The sequence below is a fragment of the Micrasema longulum genome, unplaced genomic scaffold, assembly GCF_059751315.1.
Source record: "Micrasema longulum isolate JH-2025_06_02 unplaced genomic scaffold, ASM5975131v1 h1tg001345l, whole genome shotgun sequence".
NCBI classification, from domain to species: Eukaryota; Metazoa; Arthropoda; class Insecta; order Trichoptera; family Brachycentridae; genus Micrasema; species Micrasema longulum.
Window position 1 is genome coordinate 863192 of NW_028278531.1, and position 13444 is coordinate 876635.

At 29.5% G+C, this 13444-nt stretch overlaps 1 protein-coding gene across 2 annotated transcripts in view; it reads left to right on the top strand.

Annotated features, from left to right (window-relative positions):
• LOC148275765 (uncharacterized) overlaps window positions 1–13444 on the top strand; it is a 330688-nt gene that overhangs the window by 166218 nt on the left and 151026 nt on the right. The window contains exon 3 of one of the 2 annotated variants that reach the window (XM_088235244.1): window positions 5795–5889. The exons of the other annotated variant lie outside the window; for it this stretch is intronic. The gene's annotated coding sequence lies outside the window, so the exon portion shown is untranslated. The remainder of the gene's footprint in view (window positions 1–5794; window positions 5890–13444) is intronic. 2 annotated transcript variants of the gene reach the window in all.

Here is a 13444-nt window from a genome sequence, read left to right on the forward strand (position 1 = left end):
AATTTACCAGAGAAGTACTTTAACTCACTGCATACAATAAAAGCGTTCCAAATTTTGTTTTTTTTTCCAGTTTCAGTGCTGCAGAGCAGCGTTCGTTTAATAATTTAAAATACATATAACAATTTGTTACCCACTAAGTCTAAAGACTTTTCGGTGGGACACATTTTTTTTTTTTAATGACAGATTTTTTTTACATTCTTTTTTTATATTATGTTAATTTATTTATTAACAGGCACTATAAAGCATTTAGAAGATGTTTCTTCAGTTCCCTATTTCTATTTGAAGATCCTTCATGTTAATGATGGTTTGTGGGAGATCATTGAACAACCTTGGACTAACGCAATTAAATGTTCGCTCTCCGAAGTAATTTGTAATTCGGGAAACAAACAGGGAGCTCCTAGTTTTTAATCTAGTGTTGTGAGTGTGGGAAACTCTTTTTTTATATTCCGGATTGACAAAGTAATCTACAATCAATTTGTGGTCACAAAGTTTTTTTACCGGCAGGATATTACAGAATTTTAAATATACACCTCCACCCATATGTTTTACCTCACGGATTAGTTTGGTTTTTAGTTTAATAACAAACGTGTCAGAGACGGTTTCAGTTTGCGCTTACGATTCTCGACACGAGCTCTTACGACCAAATGTATTGCTGTAATATTTAGACAACTTCGTAGTCAACAATGATAAATTATTTTTCTTCGTATGAGCGACTTGAGTTATTGCATTGGCGTGTTATTACTCTATGGGTTAAACACATCTTTAGGTTAAGACCTGTGTTGAGCGGAAATGTGTTGAATATGAATAATTAAATATGATATTACACTAAACTTGTTTATCACGCATTCAAAATGATAATAACATATACTTATAATAAAAACATACATAGTTGTGTCTTAAAATAAAATTTAATCAACCGCGAATGCAAAAAAACTTGTTTTTTTTATTTTTTCAAAAATATTTAATTCATACAACAGACCATTTTATTTTAGCACATGGTTAATTTTCACTTCCCGACTTCCGTGTTAAGTCGGGACTATTCTATACTTTTTTTAAAATAAATAAATATTTTAAAATGTATTTATTAACCCTCCTGGATTATTACATTCATTTTACATAAATAATATAAACATTTTTTATTCATACTCCGTAGTTCAAAATAATATTTTTTACATCTTTTGAAAAAGTTGTCTGAGTCTTTTGTTTAGTTTTGTCTGGTAGTTTATTGTATAATTTCAGTCCCTGGTCTATTATTCTTGATTGTCCTTGTCTTTTTTTAGAAAGTTGTATATGATAAAATTTTTATGATTATGTCTTCGTATTATGTCCATGTTGATTACATTTTTTTACGAGTTTTAGTTCTACTAAAATCAATACATTAATAAATATTATGACAGATCAAAATCATAATAAATTTTATTTATTTCAAAAAGTATAATACAGATGAGTTATTTAATAATACATAGTGTATCAAAATTGAATGACGTATTTATTTTTATTTTATAATTTTATTATTCAATTAGGTAATTCATTTTGAAAATGAAAATAAAATAATTCGATAAAATAAGAATAAAACATGGTACTATATTTATTTAATAATTTCGTATACAGATAAATAAATAATTTTATGCTTCAGTCAAAGGATTTACAAATTAGCAAGCGTCACCTTGAAGTGTATTTAACAATAATTTATACATTTAAGGGTAGTAATGAAGACAGCACCGATACTATAATATTATTTTAAATAATAACAGAGATGGAGATTTTAGAGAAGGAAATATGGAAGCCATATTATACGTGTAACATTTACCATTTTTTTAATGTTTGAACACCCACATTTTTTAATTTCTTCTATCTATTAATTATACTGATTTTAAAGAGCTCGGCCAACTTTTCCAAGAAGGATTATAAAAATTGTTTTCAGGCGTTGCCTAGCGTGTGAAATAAGCCAATCAGATAAAATTCTTCATAAAAATAAGGCATTCAATAAATAAGGATTGTGGTATGCACCCTTAGTTATGGATAAGGGTTTAATGATGATGATGATATTTTTTAGTATTTTTTTGTTTAAAAAAATGAGTCTGAGTGAATGAGGTACTGTTTGTTACTTTGAAATCAAGGTAAGTGGTCTTGCGATTGCGTTCTGAGGTTTAATACTTAAGAATTGTGTCAAATATTTATTGTAACTTTAAAATAAAAAGTGGTTACAATAGACAAACATATTATCATAGTATTTATTTGAGTAAATTTATGCAAACACACGTAAATCTTCTTCATATTTCTAGTACGAAAATTTCCAAATAAATAAATAATTCACTTAAATGTCACGATAGATCTATTTATTTAGGCTACCGATTTCCGAATATTTATTTGAGGAAAAGAACTTTTCAAAATAAAAAGAACATTTGGTTAGTTTTTTTATCAGTAAATCATTGACACTTTTGCAAAACTATTTTTAAAAGTAGTTTTTGTGTAAGTGTGTTATTTATTAAGTGTTTACGTAAGTTGTGTCCGTTTTTTTCTCAAACGAATGAAAAAAAAATACACAAAAAAAGTTACGACAAATTGTATCTGAGGCATATAATAAGTGGAAAAAAGTACCGCTTGCTTCATTTGATTTTGAAAGGCAAGATTGAGGGTCACAAAAGAGCTGGAAGAAGACAGATGGCCTGGCTGCGAAATATACGAGACTGGACTGGCTTCAGGACTGTGGAGCAGATTTTCTAGGCAGCACAGGGCAGAGAGACTTTTGCCAGAGTGATTGCCAACGTTGGAGATACCTGACAGGGCACTTAGAGAAGAAGTATTCTTTTTAAATATTTCACAAAAAATTATACTAATTTATAGCATCTTCACCGTACACTGCGCAAATATTGCGAGCATCTTTGGCAGTTTTTTTCCTCGACAGAACGCGAACAAAAGGAGTTGTTGAAAATGCTCAGTTTTATCTACTTGACATACCATTGTAAAAGCTTTTAATCAAATAAAAGAATGCGTGTAGTGTAAAAACAAACACAATAACTTACAAAACAAGAAAAATCTTTTAAATTAGCTATAATTTTTACCTTATGGCTCAGAAAAAAAATATTTTTTTAAAACCTTGTATATTCGATATTTATATAAATAAGATGATACAAGCATATTTTAAAACCCCGCTTATTTTTTTAAAAAAAAAGATACCTGGGCAAATTCGCTTCTTGGTCAAATTAAATCAAGTAAATCAAAAAAGTTCGAAATAATTCGTAGTATTTTTTCTTTTGAATTAACATTTAATTACTATTCATTTTATGTTCGAGAATCTTTTTTAACCCACTGTGATGCTACTTATGAAAACCTGTAATTGGCTTATTTGTTATTTGTTTTGTAATATATATAAAAGATAATTATAGCTGTTGGTTATTCAAATAAATAAAATAAAATAAAATAATAATAAAATTAAATAAAAAGCCTTATTAATAAATCCACCTGGTCCAAAAAAAAGATTTTTCGGGCGTTGCCTAGTATGTAGGTGATATAATTCAATGAAATAAATCTCAACCGCATAAATAAAAATTTCAGCTCTTTAACTTCACAAACATCAACAGATGAAAGGATTGAAGGAATAAAGATGTTTAAATATGGACAGAATGGTGAATGTTACACAACGTGTAAAGTGGCCACTTAAACCAGTCAATGGCAGATCATAAGCCCTGTAGATGCCTAAAATTATATATTACCTACTCTTAAATGTTTTTCATCTCTGTTGTAATATTTTAATATTATTTTTATTGATAATTTTATGAAAATCGCCCGAATTTGTGTTGTATTTTTATTTTATCTTTTCGTATCACGTTCTTATTCGTTTTTGTTGACATATCACTTTGTTTTCTTTTTTAAAGCTTGTTTTATTCATATAAAACAAAGATATGAAAAAAAATGTAATGGTTTTTATTTCACGGTATTATGTATCGCGCGTCGGGTTTCAAGAGACACCAACGTGCGGACGTTTCAGAATCGCAACCCGACACCGGGGAAAGTTCTCTAATGAGACACTTGTGTCAAGTGTATTGAATGTTGAATATTTTTCCTCGTAAGAAAATATTTCAGTTGACCTTAATGTGCTTCCAACTGAATACGCAAAAAATGTGACATTATCATTATATGATAATAAAAAGAATCTCTATAAAAACATTTGTTTTAGATCATTAAAAGAAAAGTGAAACAGTATTTATTTTTTTCGTTTTTACACATATAAAGCATCTATGATAAAAAATGTTTTGTTCACGGATTCTTTCAGTAAGTTTGGTTACAATAAATACATTTTATTTTAAATTTTATTCCTACTGACATAAAATTTAATAAATTTAATTTACGGCCTTAGTCAATTACGACAGTTACACGAAGAAACATATATAAAGGAAACTGAACAAAAATAATATAAATCTATTAAGCAAAGACTAACAACGGCAATAAAATGATGGTATACAATACATTCAGAAACACGTTGAATATATAAGGCTTCGAGCTAAACCACGCCAATTCATCTTGGAAAATAATGTTTTGGAATAAAAATTACATTTTAGTTGTATCCTAATTAAAGCCTAAATTTGTTTACAAAATAATGAAAACAAGGGATGTGTGTAAAAAAAGACAAAAAAAGGGAGGGTGTGTGTGTGAGAGTATGATAAATAATGTAATAATGTCAGGGGGGATAATTTATTTTTATTTATTAATTTTTTGCACCACAACATTCCAAGAGACCCAATTACAGCGGTGAATTACAGCACAGAACACCTAGGCTTTAGAAAAATCTTTATTTTTTGTTCTCATTGGGAATCGAACCCAGAACCTTCCGTGCGTGAGTCAAGCGTCTACACCGCCACACCACGGAGGCCGGTAAAGAATAAGATAAATAATTGCGGTATAGAATTTCATCAGGATATTATTTAAAAAAGTGTCACTGTCAAAAGTATTTTTTTGATCGTATAAGGTCAGAGCACGATTGATGTGTGAATTTGTTGGTATATTTATAGTGCATTTATAGTAGTTATGTGAAAGAGAAGAAAAAAATATGGATATAAGAAAAGAGTTAGCATTAAAATGCAACTTGTAAAGAATAATACTGTAATATACACACATACGTATAAAAACTGGTCTTAACAAATTAATGTTAAAAACAAATATTAAAAAATAGTTTACAGTAAGTATGTATAAGATAATAATAATATATGGTACACAAAAATATTTAATAAATTAATATCAGAAAGAGATGAGATAATAATAATACACATCAAAAACAGAGAAAAAATTGCATGAAAAAGAAAGCCTAAATAATGTCGAACCATTGCTTCAGGATTCCTGTTTTAAAATGTTGTCTCAATATAACCGCTTAAATATTTTATTTTATTCGTTATATTATTTTGGTAAAAATAAGTCTGCAAAAAGGATTTGGTTTGTTTCGTTTATTACTGGGGTGGATAGGTGGCGTCGGGTATCTCCATCCGACACGAAGCCACTTCGGGTGGATTTCGAAACATCCCGAACGGATAACGCGTTATTAATAATATTAATCAACGGTTATTTGAATATGCTTTTCGGACACGGAAAAGATATTGGTCAGGTCATGTAATTATATTTGACCAAAAATATATTTTCTGACTCATCTTAGTTTAGTAAATGTTATTCGTAGATCATGGAGCGTATTTTTACAATGTTGCACATTACGTGATTGCAACATCAAAACAAGTATAGATCATGTTCCTAATATGTCATTTTTAATTGGATAACTAATTTATATTTTTATTTCTTTTTATAGAAAACCTGATTTTGGTAGCCACAAACATCTTAAGATGGATCTGAAATACCACGTAAAGCACTTCGCCAGAAGCATAAAAAAATAAATATATGGAGGTGAGCAGTTTTTATTATTGTTATATTAAGGATGTTTGGGTAAACAAAAATTAAGGGCTGCAGCTTCGGTAGCAGATTTTTCTTTCAAAAACATGCAGGGGGCTTATACTGGAAAGATATAACATTTTGTCACTAACACGACAATAGTCGAGAGGTTATCTCGATTGTCAAATTGCTATTCTTAAAAAACCTTCGACAAATTAATTATGAATCGGGTTATTTGATCGGGTTGTGGTCCCGGGACTAGTGTCTCGGACTCAAGGCTCAAAGGTCCGCGGTTCGGAACCCACTCTACCCCAACTTGATCCCATTTCCTAATAGTGAGCTATTTACATCGCGTTGGAAATGGACCAAAAATTAAATATTTGGGTAAATCATAAAAACGCGAAAATAGATTTTTCATAAAAAAAAAAAACGAACGTTAACAGCAGTAATAACAGTTACAAATTCGTATTTATCTATGGTTTTAATATCACATTTAAACTTTAATATCACATCAACTTTTTTCCGCTGTATGTATATTATGACAAATAAAAATGTTTTACTGAGACACAGCCACATTTAAAATAATTGTTGAACATTGAAATATTATACGAAATATGTGATATAAATTCATTCAATGGATTTTAATATCTTGTTTTTTATTTAATATCCATTCACCATTTTAAACATGTATAATTATATTATTTGCATATTTTTCAAAATACGTACATCATAACATTCATCACTGTTTTAAATTTAAACTGATATTAGTTAAAACGAAAATGAAATACTCGTTATTCAAAGATAAATGGTTAGCGTTTTACATCAAAAAAGTTTGGCAGTTGAAGGCGTATTCGATTATCAATGTCGAGTGCTTTGGGACACCGAGATAAATATGACTGATTTTTGATCGACTTCACTCGCGTGGCTGGTTTAAAAATGCTGTCACTCGTCAATTTATATAACTCGCATGCGTATCTTAAAAGAAAAAGTCCAGCATAAGGCCCCTGGTCAATTACATAAACAAAACTATATTTTTTTTTTGCCCGGACATACAAATACGAGTGCCCCAACTAAATGCAATTTAAAAACAAACACAGTTTATTTTAATTTGCTGATGCTAAAAGATGATAAATAAATTTAAATGTCAAAATATGTTAAGTATGATATGTTTTGTTTATAATCACGCAAAGTTTTTTTTATTGAAGCTTCGAATCATCTTAACATTTGCGGTCAAGGATTCGCGATTCGAAGACACCTTTGCCAATCGATTTTATGCTTTTTTTATTGGGTAATTCACGAATGCAAAGGTTGCATAAAAAGGCTTTATCTTTTCACGGAAGTATTCATGCTATGGAACCACAAGATATTGCACCATAAACAAGAAGTATCCCATAAATAATATTGTTCTAAATGATCGGAAAACATATGCCATGTCATTTTTACAGCTCTAAATTATCAAGAGCAGCAGGTATCTCGACAAAGATCGAGAACAAAATAACAGCAACATTAAGCAGTGTCGAATGATGAAAATCGACCAAATTGACATTTTGCTGTCCCGTTTTCCGCACCCCAAAACTTGACCGATTTGGTAGTTTTTTTTAGAAAGAGTCTCAAAATATATTTTTTTTGTTTTGATATTTTTATGTTTTTTAAAATTAAATATCATATTTGTATGTCGTACGTCTGATGATAGCAGATAAAACTAGGCGTTTTTTTGGGTTTTTCCATAGTCATAGCTCTCATAAAAAACAATTCGAAACAAAAATAATCGGGTTGTGGTCCCTTGGCTAGTGTTGCGGGCTCATGGATCAGAGGTACAAGGTTCGAAACCCACTCTACCCAAACTTGATTTCCATTTTCTAATAGTGAGTTATTTACAACTCGTTGAAAATGGCCACCAAAATTGAAATATTTGTGTAAATTATAAGAACGCTAATATTTTTTTTTTTTTTTTAATATCGAAAAAACAAAATTATAAAGACACGCTAATGTTAAATATCTATATTGTTGATTGAATCGGCATTCTTTTCGTAACACTTCGTTATAAATTATTATGGAAATAAAACTTTGTTATTAGTGTTACACAATTTTTATTCTTTTACCAGAACACTTCAGCAGTTTCGGGAGAACATTCCTCCCATCGATGTCATTATTTTTATTATTAATCATAGTTTATAATGGAAAAAAATTTATAAATATATAAGTAATAAACCCTGTAAATTCCATGACTTATATTTTATTTTCATTAGTAAATTGTTCTTCTTCTCTGTTGTAATATGTAAATTTAATTTTACACTCAAGAGAAGATGAAGAAAAAAATGTATTCAAACCCTTGAGCTAGAAATTGACATCTGAAGGACGCCACTTAATTTCACGTCGCTACGACTCACCGTTTCGGAGGATTTGTGACGGACAAACAAACAAAAACGGAATTGTGTTTTTAGTTTTATAAAATAGATATTTTATTTCATACTGAAGAGAAAATGAAGAGAAAAATGTATTTCAACTCTTGAGCTAGAAGTTGACATCTGAATGACGCCACTTAATTTCATGTCGCTACGACATACCGTTTTACACACAAACAAAAATGCGATTGTATTTTCAGTTTTAAAATAAATATTCATGATATTTTATACTGAAGAGAAAATGGATAAAAAATGTATTTAAACCGTGGAGAACGATAAAAAGTTTAATACAAAACGAGGACAGAGAAATGAGAAAGGACATTGAATTTCCGCAAAAAGTACAAGGTAATTTACAAAACAAATTCAATAAATATTTTATTGAGAGCATAATAGAAATTCATAAAAGCATATCTAACATAAAAGAGGACCCTATAGAAAGCAATTTTCAGGGTAATGAACAAGAATTTGCATTTAAAGAGATAGATTTAACATATCTTCAACAAATATTAAACAATACAAAATCAAAGACAAGTCCCGATGGCATAACCATTCAAGTAATGAGTGACGCAATGCCAATCATAGGATCTTCACTATTGAGTATCATCAATGAATCCCTTCTGAGAGGGAAATTTCCAAACACATGGAAAACATCAACGGTAATACCAGTACCTAAAGTAAAAAATACAAAAAAATGTGAGGAATATAGACCTATAAATATGTTACCAAAATACGAACAGGTACTAGAAATAGTAATAAAAAACCAACTAGTTGAATACCTAGAAGAAAATGATTTATTATGTGAAGAACAATCTGGATTTAGAAATAAAAATTCTTGTGAGTCGGCGATCAACATTGTGATAGATACATGGAAAAATAATATAGATAAAAATAAGTTTATATTAGCTGTATTTCTAGATTTTAAGAGGGCATTTGAAACGATAGATAGAAAAAAATTAAAACAAAAACTAAGAATACTTAGACTATCTAATAGTGCTATCAAACTGTTTCAAGAATATCTAAGTGAAAGGAACCAAATAACAAAAATAGATAACTCAGAATCGGAACCGATTGAAAATGAACTAGGTGTCCCCCAAGGATCAGTGCTAGGACCAATATTGTTCATTATATATATAAACGACATCACACAGATAATAAAACACTGCAAAGTACGACTATTCGCAGATTAGTCGTACTTATATATATAGCGGGAGAAAACTATGAAGACTCAATTAATAAATTGAATGAAGATCTACAGAACATATCGTCATGGCTAAAGATAAATAAATTGAAATTAAATGTTAGTAAAACAAAATATATGGAAATAGGTAATAAAGCACATGGCATAACAATGAATGTAAATATTGATGGTAAAATTATTGAAAGGGTTGATGAAATGAAATACTTAGGAATTATTCTTGACTCCAGATTAAATTTAACATCACACTTTGAATATATACATAAGAAAATTTCAAAAAAGATTTTCTTCCTAGGAAGAATTCGAAAAAAAATAAACAAAAAGAGTGCAGAACTTATATACAAAACAATAATTGCCCCTCATTGGAACTATTGCTCTACTATATTATATTTAGCTAACGAGGGAGACATAAACAAGTTTGAAATACTACAAAATAGAGCAATGAGAATTATACTGAAAAAAGCAAATATAATAGTGTTGAAAAAATGAGAAAACAATTGAACTGGATAGGAATAAAGAAAAGACTATTGTATAATGTATTTGTATTTATATATAAAGTGTTTAATAATCTCATGCCAAAGTATTTTATAAGTGAAATTATATTAAATAGAAATGTACATAAATATAGGACAAGAAATAGAAATAGGATAAGACTACCACTTAAGAAAAAAACAAAATCACAAAATAGCTTAATGTATAAAGGGTTAAAACTGTATGATGAGATGCCTGAAAGTATGAAGAATGAAAGAAAACTTACGGATTTAAAAAAAAAATGTTATGTTTATTGTAATAATGTAGTTATGTAAGAAATATTTAATAAGTATTTGTTATAATTGTAAATATATTAGTTAATATACAATGTAATATTAACTAACTTAAGTAAATAAATAAAAAAAAAAATAAAAAAAACCCTTGAGCTAGAAATTGACATCTGAATGACGCCACTTAATTTCATGTCGCTACGACTTACCGTTTCGGAGGATTTGTGACGGACATGCAAACAAAAACGCAATTGTATTTTAAGTTTTATAAAACAGATATTTTTTGTTATGAAAATACACTAAAGTTAGCCTTTACAACTAAACCGGGAGAACAATTGCGCTTTATATCGTACAAATGATTACAATCAAAACCAGTTATTTATATTTATCCCTGTTGGTACGAATATGTTGCGAACGTGGCGCCCACAACAAGCCACGCACGTGCTGTGTGTGCTAGTGGTTACGCCTTGACCAGAAAGACCTTGGGAGTGACAAATTCACCGGTGACCTTCGTGGAGAAAAAAATCGTCAATAAGCCGCTAAAATTATGTCCGCGGCTGGACAGAGCTGCAAGAAATATTTGTTTTTTTAATGATTGCTAAATTAATAAGCCTTATGTATAATACAACAGAGTTAGAGAACATTTTTGAGAAGGATATATGGAAATTCAAGCAATTACAGGGTATTAAAAATAACAGATATTGAGGGGATCCAACGGGTGGGAATAACGTGTTGGTCGTTGTCCATATATTCTCGGCTTTTTTTAATCTACGCTAGCGAGCAAGTCTGCGACATGCTAGAGAATTAGGTATTTCGGGCCGCATGTTCATCCATAATAATAATAAAAACAACATGTGTATGATAATTAAAACTAACTGTGTTATTCATATTGATTGATTTGGTGTTTATTTTGTAGAACTCCATATTTTTTTTATTTTTTAAATCATACGTATAACACAAAGTATTTTACAAGTATAATGCGTTGAATTACATTCCCAGAAGTTACAACAACTCAATTCGGGACATAAATAATACTAGCATGTAGAAAATAACACATATTGAGAACAACAAAGAAACAAAGTAAGTTTAGCACCTTTATAACTAAATATACAATAACAATATTTACGCATAAAACCTTTTCTTATACAAGCAGAATAAATATATATAAAAAAACGCTTTTAAGAATAAAAAAAGTAGTGAATCTACTAAAGGAGATAAGGTCATTAACATCACATTTAAACTTATAATATTAGAAATCGAACACTAAATTTGAATATATTGAATGCTTTATTTTATTTCTCAAATCAGTTTTTGATATATTTTTGTATTTGTATTATTTTTATTTGAAATCTTCTTCTTCTTTTTGGTAAAGATCGGTTGATCTATTGTCAGCTAGAAGCTAACTGAATTTATTTCAAATGAAACACTTTGTAAATTTTACCACATATAAGTTTAATATATTATAACACAACTAGTTTCAGGTATTCTGAATTACCCATCATCGGTGTAAATATAAACTAAACGAAAATATATACACAGATTAGTACTTAGGTACTGATAGGGTCGGGTGGAAGGGGGAAGGCAAGGTGTGGTGGAGGGTCTCCGAAGGATATATTGGCCAAACTGCGAGAAATTAAAAAAATAGAATTAATGAACACCGCCGTGGACTTTCTAGCACTAGTTTTTGTGAATTTGCAAACCATATTATGGATACAAACCATTCGTTTCATCCCAAAATAATTAAACTTTTAAATTCTGTCACTAATAAATGCATAATAATGAATAACTTAAATGCTAAAAAACTTAAATTCTGAGAAAAATTAATTAATGAAATTATATTCCAAAATTCTTTACTCCTGCTATCAAAATTCCCCTTAGATCACGTTATTTTGTATCCTGTTATCATTTCTTGTCCTTATACCTTTCTAATCCCGTAGGATACCACATTTTGTGGTTAGTAATTGTAACTTATTACAGAATGGATGTACCTTGAATGTACACTGATGTTTTTGCATCTATTTACAATCCTATCTCAGCCAAAAATAAATATCTTTACATCGACACAATTACAGCAGAAGTAAAAAAAAAAAACAGTAAGACTTGTATCTCGTCAATTAAAAAAGCAAATATTACGTCAAAACGTATTATACATTTATTTTTCTGCTTACTTTATTTTATTTATTATTTTGGTGCTTTATCAGGTCCTCCCGTCGTTGGCTATCACTACAGTTTGGATGTACTCCCTTTAGTGATTCCTGAGAAAAGATGACCAGAGTGGTTTCCCGTTTGTCTTCTCTGGTGGATTTTTGTGTCGGGGTTACCTTCCCTTAGCTGGTTGGTTCTGGTTTGGAGGCGCCAGAAACTCACCTTTCATCCTTTCCCAGTGTGATCCCGTTGCCCAGGGTTCGCGATTTAATCTAGTCAGTAGTGTTGCTGGAGGAATGCAACTGGGCGTTCGCAGCATTTAATAGAATTACATTTACATCAAATTTAAAAACATTATTTTATTCCACATTAAAATAAAAACCCTTAAACGAGAAGTAAATCCTATAACTTATTCTTGTAAAATTTTATGTTAAATCCTGAGTCAGTAGGAATAAAATAAAAAATATATGGTATAATACAGTTTAATGTTTTATTTATTTAAAAATTTAAGTACAATGAATAAGTACTTAGGCGGACTTGTTGCTAAAAGCAATACCTTCCAGCCAACCAAAAAACGGACTGGTAAAAAAAAGAGTTAGTCAAAATTTTGTTTTGAAAAACCATAAATATATATCAAAAGATACATACGTGAAATAAAAATAACCCAATTAATTAAAAGGTTCCTGGTTTGATATGTTGGCCCAATGTAACGCCTTAAATATTTTGTTACTAATTTATTTATTCATTTTTTCTCTTACAAACTATAATTAATAATAAAAATAATGTGTCCTCACTGGGGTTACCCGTGCTGAGGACACTTAACAATACACTTTTTTGAAATGTTTTTACATTAGAGAATAAACAAAGAAGACTAACTTAATAAACAGAGATAATTTACAAAATCTTCACAGCTTTAAAAACAAGGTATAAATATGCATCTATATTATTTATATTACAAAACGCACAGTGAAAATAACAAAAACCTAACATAAGCTGTACACTTGTGGAGCGGTTGATTCAATATTGGTTGTAATGTTATTTTGGTAAAATAAATAAATCTTTAT